The sequence below is a fragment of the Rutidosis leptorrhynchoides genome, chromosome 1 (assembly GCF_046630445.1).
Source record: "Rutidosis leptorrhynchoides isolate AG116_Rl617_1_P2 chromosome 1, CSIRO_AGI_Rlap_v1, whole genome shotgun sequence".
Classification (NCBI taxonomy): Eukaryota; Viridiplantae; Streptophyta; class Magnoliopsida; order Asterales; family Asteraceae; genus Rutidosis; species Rutidosis leptorrhynchoides.
Genome location: NC_092333.1, coordinates 113,287,742 through 113,311,264, shown reverse-complemented (window position 1 = coordinate 113,311,264; position 23,523 = coordinate 113,287,742). Strand labels below are relative to the sequence as shown.

General features: G+C 32.1%; 1 long non-coding RNA gene across 1 annotated transcript; it reads right to left on the bottom strand.

The window, feature by feature from the left end:
• Positions 1-20,693: 20,693 nt before the first annotated feature.
• Positions 20,694-22,133, bottom strand: LOC139864071 (uncharacterized). The gene is made up of 4 exons (XR_011764464.1): positions 21,978-22,133; positions 21,204-21,807; positions 20,974-21,041; positions 20,694-20,883 (listed from the first exon to the last, which is right to left on the bottom strand). It is a non-coding gene; the product is annotated as an uncharacterized lncRNA (long non-coding RNA).
• Positions 22,134-23,523: the final 1,390 nt, after the last annotated feature.

Sequence of the window (23,523 nt, the reverse complement as noted above, 5' to 3'; positions counted from 1 at the left end):
CATTTCCTGAAGCTAATGCTATTAACAATAATAATAATAAAAGAAGAAATGCACATGGACGAGGGTGTGGACAAGGTCGTAGCCATATTGGCCAAAACCATCATCATGGAAATTACCATAACAATAATAAAAATCATAACTATATTCGAAATCACCCTTATGGTAATGGTCGTGGTGGTGGTCATGGTCGTGGACAAAGAAATAATAATCCACAAAATTATAAAATTCAAACATCATATAATCCCACAAATCACAATGTTGAAGAAGGCTCTTCAAAGAATGTTGAAGATTCTTGTTACCGATGTGGTAAAATTGGCCACTGGTCTAAAAACTGCCGAACAAATCAACATTCTGTTAATCGGTATCAAGAATCCCTAAAGGGAAAAGGAAAAGAAGCAAATCTTGTGGATGACCTTGATACAAAAATCACTGAGCCAACTTGTGACTACTTTAATGAATAAATTTCTAATATCTATATATATAGATATCCTATTATATGTTCTCGTTAAATAAATGGTTGTAGATTTTCAATCTACACCATATCTAGTTTACTACATATTTCCTTATTATGTGCTATTGTTTGTAACATGTTTTGAATGTAATATATTGATGAATTATGTACTCATTATTTGTTTCTCATATTTTTTTTTGAAGTTCACGATGTATACTGCTGGAGTAAGAAATCAGTCAAATGGTGGAGATATTTGTATTGCAGACAGTGGTGCTACTCACACCATACTCAAATCTAAAAAATATTTCACAGACTTGAAAGCAACGGAAGGAACTATACATACTATATCAGGTCCTGTGGACTTAATAAAAGGAATGGGAAAGGCAAAATTCATGTTACCAAATGGTACGAATTTTATGATAAATAATGCCTTATTTTCTCCCATGTCAAAGAGAAATTTGTTAAGTTTCTCTGACATATACCAAAATGGATATGATTATCAGTCAGTGACAACAGAAAATGAAAAATATTTAAGTATCACTGATAAGAATCGTGTAATTGAAAAACTACCAAGACTTCATTCTGGTTTACATTATACACATATAAATGTACCTGAAGTAAATGTGGTAGTTAAAGAAAAATCATGTGATCCTGTAATGATCAGTTTGTGGCATGAGAGATTAGGCCACCCAGGATCAACAATGATAAAAAGAATAATACAAAATACACATGGACATCCATTGGCGGATCAAAGGATCCCTCATGATGCACTTATTCCATGTACATTATGCTCACTTGGAAAGTTGATAATAAGACCATCACCTCTTAAGGTTGAAAAAGAATCACCAATGTTTCTTGAAAGAATTCAAGGTGATATATGTGAACCAATTCATCCACCATGTGGACCATTTAGATATTTTATGGTTCTAATAGACGCATCTAGTAGATGGTCTCATGTTTGTCTATTATCAAGTCAAAATATGGCATTTGAAAAATTTCTTGCTCAAATTATTAAATTGAGAGCACATTTCCCTGATTATACTATTAAAAGGGTGAGACTAGATAATGCCGGTGAGTTTACATCTCAAGCATTTAATAATTTTTGCAAGTCTATTGGGATTATTGTTGAACATCCCGTTGCCCATGTGCATACACAAAATGGTTTAGCTGAATCATTAATTAAACGATTGCAGCTAATAGCTAGACCATTGATAATGCGAACAAAACTCCCAATATCTGTATGGGGCCATGCAATTTTGCATGCTGCATCATTGATTCACATTAGACCAAGCGCAAGTCATGCATATTCTCCCTTGCAACTTGCTTTTGGCCATCAGCCAAATATTTCCCACCTTAGAACATTTGGTTGTGCGGTTTATGTCCCTATCGCACCACCACAACGTACTAAAATGGGTCCTCAAAGAAGGATGGGAATATATGTTGGATATGAAACATCTTCAATAATAAGATATATTGAACCCATGACGGGTGATGTTTTTATAGCACGTTTTGCTGATTGTCACTTTAATGAAACATTATTCCCTAGATTAGGGGGAGAAATAAAAAATAAAGAAAATGATGTTTCATGGTGTGAACCTCAATTAATGTATCTTGATCCTCGCACAAAAGAATGCGAGACCGAAGTTCAAAAAATAATGCATATGCAAGAACTTGCGAATAAATTGCCCGATGCATTTACAGATACAAAAAGGGTGACTAAATCATACATACCAGCAGCAAATGCTCCAGCTCGAATTGAAATTCCAAAAACTGGCAATAATGTCATTCTTGAGTCTTTGCCACGCTAGAAACATGGGAGACCAATTGGTTCCAAAGACAAAAATCCTCGAAAAAGAAAATCAGCTGATAATGAGGTAAAAGAAAGTGTTCAAGAAGAACTACATGTAGTGACCCGAACTTTTCCATGTTTATATATATATTAAATGAAATTGTTATTTACATGATTAAGTGTTTCCAACATGTTAAGCAATCAAACTTGTTAAGACTTGATTAATTGAAATAGGTTTCATATAGACAATTGACCACCCAAGTTGACCGGTGATTCACGAACGTTAAAACTTGTAAAAACTATACGATGACATATATATGGTTATATATATAGTTAACATGATTTTATTATAAGTATGTATCTCATTAGGTATTTTAACAATGAGTTATATACATAAAAAATGAGACTATTAATTTAAGAAACTCAAAAACGATATATATAACGATTATCGTTATAACAACGTCTTACTAGGTACATATGAATCATATTAAGATATTGATACACTTGGTTAATTATGTTAAATGATAAGTAAATATATTATTAAGTGTATTAACAATGAAATACATATGTAAAAATAAGACTACTAACTTAATGATTTCAAAACGAGACATATATGTAACGATTATCGTTGTAACGACATTTAACTGTATATATATCATACTAAGATATATTATATATCATAATATCATGATAACATAACAATTTAACATCTCATTTGTTATAATAAACAATGGGTTAACAACATTCAACAAGATCGTTAACCTAAAGGTTTCAAAACAACATTTACATGTAACGACTAACGATGACTTAACGACTCAGTTAAAATGTATATACATGTAGTATTTTAATCTGTATTCATACACTTTTGAAAGACTTCAAGACACTTATCAAAATACTTTTACTTAAAAAAAATGCTTACAATTACATCCTCGTTCAGTTTCATCAACAATTCTACTCGTATGCACCCGTATTCGTACTCGTACAATACACAGCTTTTAGATGTATGTAATATTGGTATATACACTCCAATGATCAGCTCTTAGCAGCCCATGTGAGTCACCTAATACATGTGGGAACCATCATTTGGCAACTAGCATGAAATATCTCATAAAATTACAAAAATATGAGTAATCATTCATGACTTATTTACATGAAAACAAAATTACATATCCTTTATATCTAATCCATACACCAACGACCAAAAACCCCTACAAACACTTTCATTCTTCAATTTTCTTCATATAATTGATCTCTCTCAAGTTCTATCTTCATGTTCTAAGTGTTCTTCATAAATTCCAAAAGTTCTAGTTTCATAAAATCAAGAATACTTCCAAGATTGCAAGTTTACTTCCAAGTTTTCTAAATCCATTCCAAGTAATCATCCAAGATCAAGAAACCTTTGTTACTTATAGTAGGTTATCTTTCTAATACAAGGTAATAATCATATTCAAACTTTAATTCAATTTCTATAACTATAACAATCTTATTTCGAGTGGAAATCTTACTTGAAATTGTTTTCGTGTCATGATTCTGCTTCAAGAACTCTCAAGCCATCCAAGGATCCTTTGAAGCTAGATCTATTTTTCTCATTTCAGTAGGTTTATCCAAGGAACTTAAGGTAGTAATGATGTTCATAACATCATTCGATTCATACATATAAAGCTATCTTATTCGAAGGCTTAAACTTGTAATCACTAGAACATAGTTTAGTTAATTCTAAACTTGTTCGCAAATAAAAGTTAATCCTTCTAACTTGACTTTTAAAATTAACTAAACACATGTTCTATATCTATATGATATGCTAACTTAATGATTTAAAACCTGGAAACACGAAAAACACCGTAAAACCGATTTACGCCGTCGTAGTAACACCGCGGGCTGTTTTGGGTTAGTTAATTAAAACTATGATAAACTTTGATTTAAAAGTTGTTATTCTGAGAAAATGATTTTTATTATGAACATGAAACTATATCCAAAAATTATGGTTAAACTCAAAGTGGAAGTATGTTTTCTAAAATGGTCATCTAGACGTCGTTCTTTCGACTGAAATGACTACCTTTACAAAAACGACTTGTAACTTATTTTTCCGACTATAAACCTATACTTTTTCTGTTTAGATTCATAAAATAGAGTTCAATATGAAACCATAGCAATTTGATTCACTCAAAACGGATTTAAAATGAAGAAGTTATGGGTAAAACAAGATTGGATAATTTTTCTCATTTTAGCTACGTGAAAATTGGTAACAAATCTATTCCAACCATAACTTAATCAACTTGTATTGTATATTATGTAATCTTGAGATACCATAGACACGTATAAAATGTTTCGACCTATCATGTCGACACATCTATATATATTCCGGAACAACCATAGACACTCTATATGTGAATGTTGGAGTTAGCTATACAGGGTTGAGGTTGATTCCAAAATATATATAGTTTGAGTTGTGATCAATACTGAGATACGTATACACTGGGTCGTGGATTGATTCAAGATAATATTTATCGATTTATTTCTGTACATCTAACTGTGGACAACTAGTTGTAGGTTACTAACGAGGACAGCTGACTTAATAAACTTAAAACATCAAAATATATTAAAAGTGTTGTAAATATATTTTGAACATACTTTGATATATATGTATATGTATATATTGTTATAGGTTCGTGAATCAACCAGTGGCCAAGTCTTACTTCCCGACGAAGTAAAAATCTGTGAAAGTGAGTTATAGTCCCACTTTTAAAATCTAATATTTTTGGGATGAGAATACATGCAGGTTTTATAAATGATTTACAAAATAGACACAAGTACGTGAAACTACATTCTATGGTTGAATTATCGAAATCGAATATGCCCCTTTTTATTAAGTCTGGTAATCTAAGAATTAGGGAACAGACACCCTAATTGACGCGAATCCTAAAGATAGATCTATTGGGCCTAACAAACCCCATCCAAAGTACCGGATGCTTTAGTACTTCGAAATTTATATCATATCCGAAGGGTGTCCCAGAATGATGGGGATATTCTTATATATGCATCTTGTTAATGTCGATTACCAGGTGTTCACCATATGAATGATTTTTATCTCTATGTATGGGATGTGTATTGAAATATGAAATCTTGTGGTCTATTGTTACGATTTGATATATATAGGTTAAACCTATAACTCACCAACATTTTTGTTGACGTTTAAAGCATGTTTATTCTCAGGTGAATACTAAGAGCTTCCGCTGTTGCATACTAAAATAAGGACAAGATTTGGAGTCCATGTTTGTATGATATTGTGTAAAAACTGCATTCAAGAAACTGATTTTGATGTAACATATTTGTATTGTAAACCATTATGTAATGGTCGTGTGTAAACAGGATATTTTAGATTATCATTATTTGATAATCTACGAAAAGCTTTTTAAACCTTTATTTATGAAATAAAGGTTATGGTTTGTTTTAAAAATGAATGCAGTCTTTGAAAAACGTCTCATATAGAGGTCAAAACCTCGTAACGAAATCAATTAATATGGAACGTTTTTAATCAATAAGAACGGGACATTTCACTACAAATCAATACTCCTTCTGCAGAGGAGATTGATGATGTCAGTACGGAATTTTCAATCAATTATGCACATTCAAAAATATTATGGAACCGAAATGAAATGAAAAATCTTGATGAGATATTTTCATATAATGTTGCATATGACATCATGAATGATGATGATGATCCAGAACCAAAATCTGTCATGGAATGTCAAAATAGACATGATTGGGATCATTGGAAAGGAGCAATACGAGCTGAATTTGAATCGCTCAATAAAAGAAAAGTTTTCGGATCTATCATTCTCACACCTAAAGATGTGAAACCTGTGGGATATAGATGGGTTTTTGTGCGAAAAATAAATGAGAAAAATGAAGTTACAAGGTATAAAGCTAGACTTGTAGCTCAAGGTTTTTCTCAAAGACCAGTAATTGATTATGAGGAAACTTATTCTCCTGTTATGGATGCAATTACTTTTAGATACTTAATCAGCCTGGCAGTTTCTAAAAATTTAGAAATGCATCTCATGGATGTTGTGACTGCTTATCTTTATGGATCACTTGATAGTGATATATATATGAAGATACCTGAAGGATTTAAGGTATCAGAAACAACCAATGCAAAACCCAAAGAAATGTACTCAATCAAGTTACAAAGGTCTTTATATGGGTTGAAACAATCGGGTCGCATGTGGTATAAACGATTAAGTGATTACTTGATAAGCAAAGGGTATACTAATAATCTTATTTGCCCATGTGTTTTCATTAAGAAAACAACATCCGGATATGTGATCATAGCTGTTTATGTTGATGATCTTAATATCATAGGTACAAATAAAGAGATCCATGAAGCCATTCAACTTCTAAAGAAAGAATTTGAAATGAAAGATCTCAGAAAAACCAAGTATTGCATTGGTTTACAAATTGAACATATGCCTAATGGTTTACTTGTACATCAAACAACATATACTGAAAAGATTTTAAAACGTTTTAATATGGACAAGGCAAAACCATTAAGTACTCCTATGGTTGTTAGATCACTTAATGTTGACACTGATCCATTTCGTCCCTGTGAAGATCATGAAGATATCCTGGGACCAGAAGTACCATATCTTAGTGCAATTGGAGCTCTTATGTATCTTACAAATTGTACAAGACCTGACATTTCTTTTGCAGTTAATTTGCTGGCAAGATTCAGCTCAGCTCCTACCAAAAGACACTGGAATGGGATCAAACACATATTTCGATACCTTCGAGGAACTACTGATTTAGGATTATTTTATTCTAACAATTCAAAACAAAATTTAGTTGGTTATGCAGATTCAGGTTATTTATCTGATCCACATAAAGCCAAATCTCAAACTGGATATGTATTCTTAAATGGCGGTACCGCAATATCATGGCGTTCTAAAAAACAAACACTTGTTGCAACATCATCAAATCATGCTGAAGTGATTGCATTACATGAAGCTACTCGGGAATGTTTTTGGTTGAGATCAATGACACAACTCATTACTGATTCTTGTGGACTAGAACGCGATAAAAGCCCAACAACTATCTATGAAGATAATGCAGCTTGCATAGCACAGATGAAAGAAGGGTATATCAAAAGTGACCGAACGAAACACATACCTCCTAGATTCTTCTCTTACACTCAAGATCTCATCAAAGACAACCAGATTGAAATGAGACATGTTCAATCTAGCAAAAACTCTGCTGATCTTTTCACCAAAGCACTTCCAACTGCTATTTTCAGAACGCATGTTCACAATATTGGCATGAGGCATGTTCAAAACATGTGACGACTCAACGATGTCTACTTGAGGGGGAGTCAACTCTATGCTGCACTCTTTTTCCCCTGGCTAAAGTTTTTATCCCACTGGGTTTTTCTTTAGCAAGGTTTTTAACGAGACAGTACTAAGCTGCTCTTTAATAATTTGTCATCCAAGAGGGAGTGTTATGATAAAGACATAAAGTGAATGACAAACTATGTTCATGATCACGGGTGTATTATTATTTCACCTAACTGCACAGTAAAATTTATAGTATAAATATAGGATCGAATGTAATGAGTTTTTGCACCATTCACTTCAATAAGATTTATTACTCTCTCCTTTCTCTTTAATATCAGTAGTCCATAACCAAGAGTCAGATCACTAAAGGTAGTTATAAACTTTTAAATTATAACAATATATATATATATATATATATATATATATATATATATATATATATATATATATATATATATATATATATATATATATTAATAATAGTAATAATAGTAAATAACTACAGAAAAAAATATAATAATAATAATAAATAAATACGAAAACGTACCTAATACAGCTGTGGAGGGCTCAAGACAAATTGAGAAATGCCACACCAAAAAAAAAAAAAAAAAAAAAAAGCCTACATACATACATCCATACATCCACTCATACATACATACATACATACATACATACATACATACATACATACATAAAACCTTACCTAAACAAAACATAAAACAAAGATACATGAAACATACATGCGTACTGATGTTGTAGCGTGAGGGTACGAAATAGTATTAATTTTACTACGAAATACTACAAAATATTACACAAGTTTTAATTATTTTACGGATGGATATACCTAAACCTTGCTACAACACTTATAGGCAGTGTACCTAATCGTAGAGTAGTGTAGTTTTTAGTAAGTCCGGTTCGTTCCACAGGGAGCTCGTGAAGTTTAACGCTATATTTTTATAAAACTATATTTTTACAAAAATATATAAATATAAGTAGTATTATTATTATTATTATAAAAGGGGGTTTTTACCGTTTAGTGACCGGTTTGTCGATTCTATATTTTAAGCGCAAAGATAAATGACGATAATTAAAGTGCGTAAAATAATGACAATAAATAAAATGACAGTAAATAAAATTGCGAGTAATAAAATGACAGTAAATAAAGATACGATGAGAAATACAATAAAAGAATTATGCTTATTTAAACTTCCGTAATCATGATGTTTGACGTGTTGATTTTAATTTATTACCATGGGTTAATTGTCCTTTTTTCTGGTTTATTTGATACGTCTATCTGGTTTTTGTCCATAATAGTCCATCGGTCATAAATATAAAGTGCGAGTATCCTCGTCAAATTACCCTTATACCCGAAGTCAAATATTCCAACTGATTAAGGATTTAAACTGTGACGCAGTTATCACTTCTGTCAACAATTACACCAGTTATCACTGTATGTAATCCACCCCTGTTTTAATTAGTTTATGAATATTAATTCATCCACTTGATCAGAATGAATAATCAATTACCCAACCCAATTGATTAATTAAATGATTATAACAGATTCCATATGAACGTCACTAAATAGGACAACCATAATCATTATTAATTATTAGGTTAATTAATTTGAAGATAGGTTCGACAGACTCCAATGAGTTGTCACTCAATTAGACAATACCCCCCATCTATTAATAGTCAATAGTCCAATTTCCACAAGTGTCGGTCTTTTGCCCAAACCTTAATTATGGTCCAAAGTTCAATAACCCCATCTTAATATTTTAGCCTAACATCACGATTACTTCGGCTCAAATAAGCATAATAATAACTTAGTTACGAGACATTAATTTAAAAAGGAAGAACATAACTTACAATGATTATTTATAGCGTAGCGTTACACGGACAGAGTTCCGACTTAAAACCCGTTAAACATTTGTTACACTACCCCAAAATTATTATTAAACTTAAAATTAAAATTAATATTATAAATATAAATATATATGTTACAAAGAAAGAGAATTGAAAAGGTGTATCTAAATCATCGATTTAGATGGCCTTTTATAGGCAAATGATAAATTGAAATTTTCACTTATGACCCCTGAACTATGCTCAATTAACAACTTTTTAATATTTAATATTATTCTTATTATGAATTATTTAAATATTATATTATATTCTTGTGCATAGTTGACTTGTACTTTCAGATCCGTTGCGTTGAGCGTTGAAAGTTGGTTCATGTGTCGGTTCCGGATTTTCGAACGTCCTTTCGCACAATTTTATATCGTGTACTTTGCGTTTTGCAACTTGTACTCTTGTCGTTTTTAGACGTTCCTCATCAATAATTTGAACCTTTTTTATTGTATCTTGTACTTTTTAGCTTTTTGGACCTTTGCGTCTTCAATTCGTCGTTTTCGCCTTTTATCTTCGCACTTATTAAATATAAACGAATATTACTTGAAAATGGAACAATTGCAACTAAAATCTTGTCTTTCTTGGGGAATAATGCTATGAAATATATGTTCCTTTTTAGCCTTATCAATATCCCCACACTTGAGCGTTGCTTGTCCTCAAGCAATACAGTCTTGAAATAAAAACATACTAGAATCACTTCTTTATTCTTCACACTTTATACATCAGTGATTTTGATACGGTGTTATAAACAATGATAGTAACGATAGAACCATGGTTAAAGGTGGTTGTGCCATCCACAGTTGCCTCGGGTTTAGGTCAACGACACTTGCAATCAAATAGCCGATTTACTTTCGGTTTCCAAAGCAAAGTGCACATTTGAAAGGCGGTTTGAAGTCCCACATGACTATAAAAATGTAGATCCTTAAGGAAATTGGATCTTTATGAAAACATTTGAACTTTTGAAAATTCAAGCTAGATTTTACCCTAGACAAGTTTTCTGATTTGATCCACCATCGGTGTTGCAAAATATATTTGTGGATCAATATTTTGGCTAAAAACTTTTAGGCTCGTGTAATCCACTGCTATCCCTGTATCGGAAAGCACACATCCAGTTTACTTGTTCCGTATATTACCTTTCGGCAAACTACCGTCCGGTTGTAAAGGAAAGCGATGAACAAGAAACTGTTAAGGCAATGTCTAATGACATGCATTTGTTTATGGTCTTTTTAATGTGTCGGATGCTAGTACTATCCTTGGTATGAGCAATAGTAAAGATCATCCTATAATTTTTCGGTCTGGCACAAGGTCCTGTCTCCGACCATGCTATGCAACCACCGTTCTTACGGTTGACACCCGATTTGGTTCAGGTGACCTAATGAATTCCAGGTGAATTCCTAGGATTTTACAATCAATGGTAATGAACGCATTGAAAATGGGTTTTCAGAAAACAAATCGGTTTGTATTTTTGATCAAAATATTTTCTCGTTCAAGCCCGAGTTTAGATATCATTGAATTCCATGAGTTTGAATTCTCAATCTTTAAGGTCAATCTCAAGGATTGAGTAATATCAGTCTTAAAAGCTGATTTTTAATCTTTTAAGGAGATTATCCTTTCTGGGGATCTGATTCATTAGTCTTATCAAGCTAATTTGCACGGTGCCCCCCATTGTACGAGATAAATCCTTCTCATGGTTAGGATAAATCTGACCACTTGGCGACCCTGTTTGATGCTGAGGTCCATGGATTTCCTGCTGATTTTAGAGATGACTTTTCTAGATTTTTCGTCAACCTACAGCTGGTCTGGACGACAACTTCTTGACCTAAATCAAGAAGCGCGTGTCTTTTTCGGAAGACTTTACTTCCTTTTAATGATGGAATTGATTCATCGTGTAGATCCATCTTTCTTTAAAATATATTACAGTAAACCGGGTAAAACTGATTAGTATCGTCCAAAGCAGAAGTACCTGCAATAATTCTTATACAAAAATGTGATAGATAGTTTTTAATTGAATAACTTGGTACATTCTCCCCACACTTGGCTTATTTCATGCGTCTTTTTATATCTTAATAAATAAATTCAAGCGTTTTAGTTGTTTCTCAATTTATGTCCTTTCCGAGGTAACAATAATTTCGGCATTAACACCTAGTTTTATCGTTCATAAATATGTATAAACATGATTTTGAATTCATTTAGTTAAAAAATTTTAAAATTTTCATAATATTTAGAAAATAAGCCAAGTATAAACCCGAGAGAATTTATAACCCTTCCCCACACTTGAGATCATGCAATGCCCTCATTTGCATGAAATCAGACTATAATTATAAATTCATGAGGGTGATTAGTGTAGGAAAGTGATTAAAAATACCCAGTTTGTAATTACAAAGCTCGTCGAATGATAGATGGCGCGCCTCATCGTTCATTCCTTCATTTATTATATCACATTTGTTGTTTTGCATCTTGTCGTCAAAATCAGTAGCTTTTGCTGAACTTAATGTTAGTCTTTGAAAGTGCGTTGTTTTACCCTGTTGTTTACATGATAAAATACAAACATATATACATATTTTTAAAGTTGGGTTTATTACCCCACGTTCAAAAATTTATAAAATTAAATATTTTTTTTTTACATACTTTAAATCAATAAAATTAAAAATAATGATGACAAAATTTTTCGCCCCGCCCTCGGGTAAAGTAATTTCGGCTCAACGACCTAGTCTTCAACTCACGACGAATTTTAGAAATCATTTTTTTTCAACTTAATGAAATAAAGTAAATTTTTAATTTTAAATTCACACAAAACTTAAAAAGAAAACATATTAATTTCATATAAAACCTAAAAAACAAAAAAATTCAGAATGGGGGGAGAAAACTAGTTCTTTAGTGTCTGCTAGTGAAAAAGACCAATCGGATTCCATTCTCGGAACTACACGAGAACAGAACAACTAACTCCAAACAGCATTTTCTTTTTAGAATATTTGAATCTCCTCACACTTAGGTAGATGTGGTGTCGAAATTGTGATTAACTTCATCGTCAATTTCTCTTGGACCATAATCAACTTGCATATCTGTGACTTTTGCTTTAAGCCAGTGACCAGCTTTTTCCGTAATATCCACAAATTCAACTAGCTTCGTCTTTTCTTTAGGCGACAGATTGGATACTAACCGGTTATATAACTTAAAGTTCCCCTTACTTTTAGCATCAATAACCCGTTTAAAAAGTTTCTTCATTGAACTGTTAATAACGGGGTCATTTAATTTCGTATCAATTATGGGGTTCTTTATTATCAAGTCATCATTAGGTGTTACTTCATTTTCCCCACACTTAGGCGTTCTATTATTGTTAAGCATTACCGTTGGAGTTGGTAAAACAACATGGTTCTTACCAATCATTTTTGTCGGTTCAACGGTTTTGGTTTGTGGATATTTAGACTTTCGAATCATAAAGGTGATCGATTTCTCATCATTACTAAGTGTCATTCTACCCTTTCTTACATCAAATAACGCCCCGGTGGATGCTAAGAATGGTCGACCTAAAATTAGAGGAACGTTTGAGTCCTCTTCTATGTCAATGACAATGAATTCGACTAGAAAGGTTAAATTACCTACTTGAACGGGTAGGTTGTCAGCAATTCCAACTGGGTGCTTAATGGTTTGATCAAGGAGTCGAACACTCATATCCGTTGGACTTAACTCACCTACACCTAATCTCTTATATAATGAAAGAGGCATAACACTCACACTTGAACCTAAATCTGCTAGTGCATCATACATGACACAGTCACTAAGTAGACAAGGAACAATAAATTCACCCGGATCACCTACCCTAGGTGGAGAATTTGGTGGAACTGTCTTCACCGGGTTTACTTCTACTGTTTTTGTTTCTTGCACTTTTTTATTCTTCTTCTTCTTCTTTCCAGAGGTATCACAAACTTTATTACCTATTACTTGCTCATACTCAACTCCTTTTCTTGGAAACGGGATGGGTGGTCTGTATGGTGCCACCACTGGCTTTACATACTCGAGTGGTGGTGGTGGTGTAACTTCTTCATTGTTACTTACATCTAAAACGTCCCCATCTTCTGATGCTGGTTTTTCAGAATTTGTTGAAACCATATTAACATTTTCATTCCGAGGATTTACTTCAGTATTACTTGATAGCTTTCCTTGTTTCCTTTCACTCATCAATCTAACAAGAGTACATACTTGTTTTTCTAGATTCAAAATAGAAGCTTGTTGAGTTCTAAATGACTGATCAAACCTCTCATTCGTTTGGGTTTGAGTTTCAATAAATTGTGTTTGAGATTCAACTAGCTTAAATACCACTTCTTCCAGATTTGACTTCTTCTCGTCGGTTTGTTGTGGTGGTTTATACAAGCCAGGTCTTTGTTGATTGAAAGTGTTGTTTTGAGTTGGTTGGTTATTCGGACCTTGTTGGTTATATGAGTTATTGTCGGGTCCTTTTGGATTGTAAAGAATGTTTTGATTTCGATTGAAGTTTGGCCTTGGCGGTTGATAATTATTCTGATAACTATTTTCCAGCCTTTGGTTCATGTAGACAACATTCTCACGTTGTTCCATCGTTTGTTCAATGTGACAGTCTTTCATTAAGTGTGGTCCACCGCATTGCTCACAACTGATTCGTATTGTGTGAATATCTTTATTCATCTTTTCCATTCGTCTCTCGAAAGCATCTATTTTTGCGGAAACGGAATCAAAGTTATGGCTAGAATCGGCTCTAGCCGCTTTAGATGAACGATATATATCTTTCTCTTGGTGCCACTCATGAGAGTGGGAGGCTGTGTTATCAATAATTTTGTAAGCTTCAGTTGCGGTTTTCTTCATAATGAAACCACCAGCTGTTATGTCTATGTCTTTTCGTGTAGCAACGTTGACACCTTGGTAGAATATTTGTACTATTTGATAAGTATCTAAACCGTGTTGAGGACATCCTCTCAACATCCTTCCGAATCTTGTCCACGCCTCATATAATGTTTCATTTGGCTTTTGTTTGAACGTAACAATTTTTCCTTGAAGTCTCATGGCTTTGGATGCCGGAAAGAATTGTTTAAGAAATTTTTCAACTAAAACATCCCATGTGTCAATCGCCCCTTCAGGTAACGATTCTAACCAATCTTTGGCTTCTCCCTTTAAAGTCCAGGGAAACAACATGAGATAGATCTGTTCATCCTCAACTTCTCTAATCTTAAATAGAGTACAAATCCTATTAAAGGTTCGAAGATGTTCGTTGGGATCTTCTTTTGGCGTACCACTATATTGGCACTGATTAGTTACCATGTGTAGAATTTGTCCTTTGATTTCATAATCTGGCGCATTAACGTTTGGTTGAATAATTGCATGACCTTGGCCAGTGCGTTTGGCTCTCATTCGATCTTCCATACTTAGAAGTTCCGTTACTTCCATATTTGAATTTGTTGAATCCGAATCACTAGAAGATTCTGATTTAACGGTTTGTGGTTCAGGAGGAATAATTTGTGGTTCAGGATCTCTGAATTGTCCTTGAATATCCTCCGGGTTCTTAGTTGTGAAGTCGGGTTCAAAAGATGGATTGTCGGAAATTTGAGTTGGAGTTCTTGGTCGACTAGATGACGATTCTAAAGAAAAATCAACGGCGGCAATATTGGCTAGATGTCTTGATCTGGTTACAGGCGGTGAACGTATGAAAGGTGGTGAACGTTTTGCTCGGTGCATTCACAGAATATCCTATTAGTTATAAAAATAAGAAAAACTTATATAAGTTGTCCAATTAATAGACTTTTCTGATTTTGCCCACGTTTCGAATAGCCAAAAGATGCAGCAGGAAGCCAGGACCCTTTAAATCGGAAGCCCACAACTTGCCACTAACAAATCCAACTATTACTACGAACCAGAAAAATGTCAACGTCTATTAACTTAACCGCTTAAATAATTTTTCTTTCCGTTTGAAGAATTAGATAAGAAGTAAAGAAAATTCTATATCCTATAACTAGAGCGTCGAGAAATAAGAAAGAAAAAGATTGCGCGTCGAAAAGTGTCGAAAAATAAAAATAAGAAGGTAGCACGAAAAATGGCGTCACAAAATTCTAAAGCACCTAAATCTTAGTCTAAGGAATAAGCACTTAAGGGATTTTACGGCAAAGCCTAAAAATCTAGAAATAAAAAAAATAACTACGCCAAAAATAAACTTAATACTAAAAGTTGCGACTATAATCTAAAAATCTAAAGGTAATAAAACTTAAAAAAAAATATTATTATTTATTATTTTTTTTTAAATTTTTTTTTTTTTTAAAAAAAACGATTTTTTTTTTTACAATTTTTTTTTTTTAAAAACGAATTTTTTTTTCTTAAAAAAACGTTCTTTTTTACACAAATTTTTTTTTAACTCATTTACTATTCATGAATAGTAAATGAAAAGAAATTAATTAATTTACTATTCACATGAAAGCGACATTATAGAAATTATTAATTATAAGTTACATAATATACCCCTGAAGTATTTAATAAATACGACTTTTTTAAAATTTACGTATCAAATTTTGATTCTAAAATATTATTATATTATTATATTCTATCTAAAATATTATTATATTATTATATTCTATTTCAATATTATTATATTATTATATTTTATTTCAATATTATTATATTTAAAAATATAGCGTTTTAGCGCTCCCCGGCAGCGGCGCCAAAAACTTGATGTTGTAGCGTGAGGGTACGAAATAGTATTAATTTTACTACGAAATACTACAAAATATTACACAAGTTTTAATTATTTTACGGATGGATATACCTAAACCTTGCTACAACACTTATAGGCAGTGTACCTAATCGTAGAGTAGTGTAGTTTTTAGTAAGTCCGGTTCGTTCCACAGGGAGCTCGTGAAGTTTAACGCTATATTTTTATAAAACTATATGTTTACAAAAATATATAAATATAAGTAGTATTATTATTATTATAAAAGGGGGTTTTTACCGTTTAGTGACCGGTTTGTCGATTCTATATTTTAAGCGCAAAGATAAATGACGATAATTAAAGTGCGTAAAATAATGACAATAAATAAAATGACAGTAAATAAAATTGCGAGTAATAAAATGACAGTAAATAAAGATACGATGAGAAATACAATAAAAGAATTATGCTTATTTAAACTTCCGTAATCATGATGTTTGACGTGTTGATTTTAATTTATTACCATGGGTTAATTGTCTTTTTTTCTGGTTTATTTGATACGTCTATCTGGTTTTTGTCCATAATAGTCCATCGGTCATAAATATAAAGTGCGAGTATCCTCGTCAAATTACCCTTATACCCGAAGTCAAATATTCCAACTGATTAAGGATTTAAACTGTGACGCAGTTATCACTTCTGTCAACAATTACACCAGTTATCACTGTATGTAATCCACCCCTGTTTTAATTAGTTTATGAATATTAATTCATCCACTTGATCAGAATGAATAATCAATTACTCAACCCAATTGATTAATTAAATGATTATAACAGATTCTATATGAACGTCACTAAATAGGACAACCATAATCATTATTAATTATTAGGTTAATTAATTTGAAGATAGGTTCGACAGACTCCAATGAGTTGTCACTCAATTAGACAATACCCCCCATCTATTAATAGTCAATAGTCCAATTTCCACAAGTGTCGGTCTTTTGCCCAAACCTTAATTATGGTCCAAAGTTCAATAACCCCATCTTAATATTTTAGCCTAACATCACGATTACTTCGGCTCAAATAAGCATAATAATAACTTAGTTACGAGACATTAATTTAAAAAGGAAGAACATAACTTACAATGATTATTTATAGCGTAGCGTTACACGGACAGAGTTCCGACTTAAAACCCGTTAAACATTTGTTACACTACCCCAAAATTATTATTAAACTTAAAATTAAAATTAATATTATAAATATAAATATATATGTTACAAAGAAAGAGAATTGAAAAGGTGTATCTAAATCATCGATTTAGATGGCCTTTTATAGGCAAATGATAAATTGAAATTTTCACTTATGACCCCTGAACTATGCTCAATTAACAACTTTTTAATATTTAATATTATTCTTATTATGAATTATTTAAATATTATATTATATTCTTGTGCATAGTTGACTTGTACTTTCAGATCCGTTGCGTTGAGCGTTGAAAGTTGGTTCATGTGTCGGTTCCGGATTTTCGAACGTCCTTTCGCACAATTTTATATCGTGTACTTTGCGTTTTGTAACTTGTACTCTTGTCGTTTTTAGACGTTCCTCATCAATAATTTGAACCTTTTTTATTGTATCTTGTACTTTTTAGCTTTTTGGACCTTTGCGTCTTCAATTCGTCGTTTTCGCCTTTTGTCTTCGCACTTATTAAATATAAACGAATATTACTTGAAAATGGAACAATTGCAACTAAAATCTTGTCTTTCTTGGGGAATAATGCTATGAAATATATGTTCCTTTTTAGCCTTATCACGTACATAAAAGAAATACACACATATACGCAAACAAACAAACCCACTAACATACATGCATCCCTAAACATACAAAACATAGAAACAGACATAAGCATACTTACAAAGGCATACATACTTCCATACAAAAACATAATTACAAACAACCATAAACATACACCAAGCAAACATATAAGCACACATAAAAACAACCATAAACATACATACCCAAAAACATCCTAACCTAAACATGCAAGCGTCCAAACCAAGACGGGGTCCTGGTTAAATGCAAAGCCGAGAATACACAAAACATGAAGATACATACGTACACAACATTCATGCTAACATCACTATCAAAGAAGACACATACACACAATCACCCATGCCCACAAACCCACAAGCACCCCTACCCGCATAGACACATACAAATCAAAGCCTACTCGTCTATTCTAATTCTAGCCCTCCAGGCATTCCTATCAGAAGTCATGTCCTCGGTCAGTAAATGCTCCTTCAAGTCAAGCTTTATTCTATCCTCCCACCTACGTGTGGGTCTACCCCTTCTCCTTACACCGTCAACTAAATTGCGAATGTATGTATGTATGTATGAGTAGATGTATGGATGTATGTATGAGTGGCTTTTTTTGGTACGGCTTAAAACATTTCACCAAAATTGCGAATCTAACAAATATAAAATATGTTATTTACGAGTTACAAATTGTAACTTCCAAATCATGGATGCTTCGTTAAAGCAACACATTGCATAGTACTTACAATTTGCAAACTCAACAACCAAATTTCACCACAAAAACGATACTTCAATTTATATATTTATGATGACTTCATCTTTATTACAGTATTTAATTATCATCATCACCACCAATGATTCAACGTTAACTATCAATTCAAACAGTCAAAAACTCGTTGAACTTGTAAGTAATCTTATTTTAAAGAGTAATCTGTTGGATAATTGGAAGCTATGATGAGTGTGCTTAAGGATACTTGAACGACATGAAATATCTTTTCTTTCATCACTTTTATATTTAGTCCGTTTACTATTCAATCAGGGCCGGGCTTAATACCGTGCGGGGTGGGCGACTGCACTAGGCAACAAAAATCAAAGGCATCAATTTAGAAGTTCAATTTCATATATAGTAGACTCATTTTGACCTATAGTTCTAGCTCACATAAACTCTTTAAAAAAAGAAGGAAAAAAGCCCATATGCATACATGGATTGTGAAAAAAAGCCTTTTACAACAATCGATCGATCACTGGGCATCTAAACGTCCCTATACTTGTCAGTTCCCCAAAGTAGTTGTTGTTGTTGAGGTTATTTTCTATCCTGGCGTCACCTGCCTACCCATCATCTCATGTACTCGTCTTCAAATTTTTAAGATTCAATACACAATAAGAACTCAAAAACAAACAGACTTCTTATTTTCACTCTATTTTTTGTGTGTGACATTAATAGAGCTTTGAAGAAAGAAAAAAAAGAAAAGAATAAGAAATAAGACAATCGTACCGTTGATGACAATCGTGATGTTGGGGTCATTATGAATCTAAATATATAAATAAAATAAAAGGTAGTTTGGTACCCAACAAGTGAATAAATAAAGTCATCTACTTTGTTCTTAGTCAAAGTCAACAATTGTACTGTGAAAACAATGTATGATTTGCTGCCGAAGTGACAAGCACTCATTCAAAACCAACAAGGTTACTCTTTGTCCTCTTGCTTATATAAATATAATATAATATTGATTAGAAGTTAGAACTTTTAATTTTAATATATAAGGAGTATTTAATTCGATTGATGGTATTATGTTTAAATTATATATTTCTTATAATTGTTTGCTTAGCACTCTTTGATTGTTTAAATTGTCTATATGAAAATTTTCTTTTTAGAATGTTTATTTGTGTTTGTATAAATCTTGTTAAGAAATTAAACAAGTATGCCTCCTCGAATACAATCAACCGGTGCCCAAAACAGAAAAAGACAACAACAAGAACTTACTCAATCTTTACAAGGATCTTTAAATATGTATTTTGTTAGACATGAAAGTAATGATAATGAAAATATAGCTGAAGAAAAGTAGAAGTGTTGATATGTCTTGCTCGCCTATAATAATAGAAGAGTTTTATCTAGAGCTTCTAGTCATAAAAGATACATCGGGTTTAGGTCTTTTCAATGCATTACAGGAAGCTTTGAAATCTCTAGATTTAGATATTAACTATGTAAGAGGACAAGGCTACGATAACGGGTTTAGGTGATTCGTATGTTGTAACTTACATTTATTGTTTATTTGTAAATTTGTAATGTGTTTATTAAATAAAAAACGGCGTAGGTATGAGCCGCATAGCTTGACTAAGTTTCAAACCTTTAAAAATTGTGGTGTGCTACTTAAAATTTTGATAGAGGGCATATTTTCGACCATCTCGCATTGGGCATCGAATTTTCAGGTCCGACCCTGTATTCAATTAATAATCTGTTTATATAAAACCCTTAATTCACTATGTAAAATTGTTGTTTTTATCACTTAATCTAATTTTGGTCTTGTTTCTAAGAAACATAGAATCAGACACATCTTCCTATAATAGAGGCAAATGAAAACACACTTTAATATTCTTATTATATAGAGTTAGCAAATCATTTCCTTTTGCTAGGCCTTGTGGTCTTACTAGATTTTAAGAGCCCGTGCGTTGCACGGTAGCTCTAAAAATTAGTTTTTGTATTCATTTTTATTTGTCCAAAATTCAATCAAGTCTGCAAAATGGGTGTTGTATAGAAAAATGAGAAATCCATAATGCCAACCTTCGTCCGTGTACATTTGGAAAATATAGTACGTATCTTGCATTTGTTTATCATGTAGTCCATACATTAAATGTCAATAAGGTTCTCAAATCCTCAAGGCATCCAGGTGCTGATCAATAAGTTTGTTATTTCTTCGGCACCGAAAGTTTTAGAAAGGCTGCAGTAACCATATATTTACCATACTTACCATATATTAAGTATATATTTAGTACATGCTGAACTAAAGGATTTCAGTAACCATATTTACCATATATTAAGCCTATCATGCTCAAATTCAGTGTGGTTCGCACTTCTCTGGTATCCACATACATAAAGCTTCAAAACAGAATAATCAAACAAATGAAACTACATATATGACCATTATATGAACATAGTCACGTCTTATGTGCTACCTAGATGTAATAATAAACGCATGGAGCTTGTGTGTTATCTAAATGTATTAATAACTTCAATACATAGAGATTGTGTGTTACCTACCTCAAGTTCAACATCTCGAGTCTACAAAGACTACTCTTTTTGTACTGCGATAATGCTCCAGGTAACTACAAATGTGTGAGAATTGTCGCAAACTAAATCAAACATACATGTATCGCCTTATCATTGTGGACTCGAAACTAATTATGTACTTTGTACATTTGTTCCTTATGAGAAGGTGTAAACTACAGAACAAAGCCACCGTGTTAAAACTGATGCTGCTGATGCTGCACCTTAATAAAAAAAAAAAAAATCAGCCTGTAAAAGAACAACATAAATTGTATAGTGAATTTGTGTTGTTTCAGAATCAAATAAATCTTGAAAAAAAAAAACTACCGGTATGTGATTAAGATAAATCACAAATCAACCCATTCATTATGTAAACAAAATAAGAAGTGCAAATCAATCTTAAAAGTACCTGAAATCGGGGTTCGAGTAAACCGTCGATATCACTACAGGTGTACTTATAATATGGTCTGGAGTAAACAAAATATAAAGATAACTGGAATAATATTAAACAAACATCAAACCTCATCACCTTGGAATTATGAAAAGATTATAAGCATTTCTAGACGAATTGCTCTTCTGGAGTACCATCTTCTTCCACCTGCAAATACAACTTACTTGAATTACTTTATAATAGAAAAACATCTTAAATTTTTCATAGTAAAAGTAGTGCAATGACATGCAATTGTTGTCCACTCAAAGCTAATATTAGTAAAAAAAATAAAATAAACTTAATACATTTAAAGCATTAGAAGAAAAAAAAAAGAATACCGTATCACTGTATCTGCATGCTTTTTTCAGAATCTTGCAGATCTTCTTCTATCTCAACACTCTTGCTGCAAACTTTTGGTCCCTCGTCATCCTTTTACTATAATAACAAACAAAAACCATTTAAAATCTATAGTGTAACCAACTATAAGTCTAAAAGATAACACGAATAGTACTAAAATGCCATTAAGAACTATAAACATACCAATCAGTCTTATTTACTTTGTCATACATATCTAATAGAAATGAGGTAGTTGTGAACTATGTCATACAATCTAATAAACTCGAGTTAAAAGCTTACCTTCAGCAATGAGCACGAAGACTCAAAATTTTGGATATTATCGAGTCAAACAACTAAGTTAGCATGCAGATACAAAAATTTTGGATATTATCGACTCAAAATTTTGGATATTATCGACTAAAATTTTGGATATTATCGACTCAAAATTTTGGATATTATCGACTGTTAAAACATACATCTCGATCTATCTATAAGTCTAATTAAAAATGAAATAAAATGTCAATAAAATTAGATAAGAGACTAAAACAGTTAACATGAAGTTTACCATTTAATAAAGTACTGAAAAAGGATGGATTGAAACATAATCTAATAGCAAATATGATATATATGTTTCATGAGAAGCCGTGGTGTGTAAACCATAATCATACTCCAGTCCATTTACACTAAGACAACTCATACCAACCTTTCCATTACTTATCTCAAAAATGAAAACATTTAACAAATGAACCCACTTCATTGTAAATCCATATCCATAATTAACATCATTTCCATTGTTCAATAAACCTCTTTTCCTTGAACAAATTTCATATACCACAACATAAAACCAACGTTGACCTATCTCAATATAGCAGTAGCAATTTCGATCCATTTCATAGCAACTATAACCACATAAACCCATTAAATTAAAACAATTTCATATATGACCCATTGTCAAACAACAATACCAAAAGTGACCCAAATACAGGCTATGTTGACAAAGTTTACCCACATTCTAGCAGCAGCAGCAATGAATACCCAAAATCAGCAACTTCATATATTCTTAGAGACAACAGATTAAGCTAAAACTTATTTAGCAAAGTCACTTAAATATATTAAGGTTATAATTAGCAATTAAGCGTACCTAGATTCATCACAAAACATATTAGTTGAGTATAATATAGTGACATAAAGATATATAAACAGTGGAAAGTAACCTAACCGTGGGATTACCTATAGCAATAATGAGCCTTAAACAACACCAATGCAGTCTTATATTGTTGTGAAGAGCTGTGATCACAAAAATCATAAAATCAGAGCAATACAAAATTACTTTATTGGTGTATTTTAAGAATGAAATTATTTGTTTAGGCAAGTACATTATATTTGAAGAATGGCCATCACCAATGCAGTCTTCTATTGTTGTATTTTAAGAAGGAAATTATTTGTTTAGGCAAGTACATTATATTTGAAATAAAAAAAAAATGATAATAACAAAAATAAAACGATAGTAAACATGTACCTTAGTAGGAGACAATTATCTCATTATTG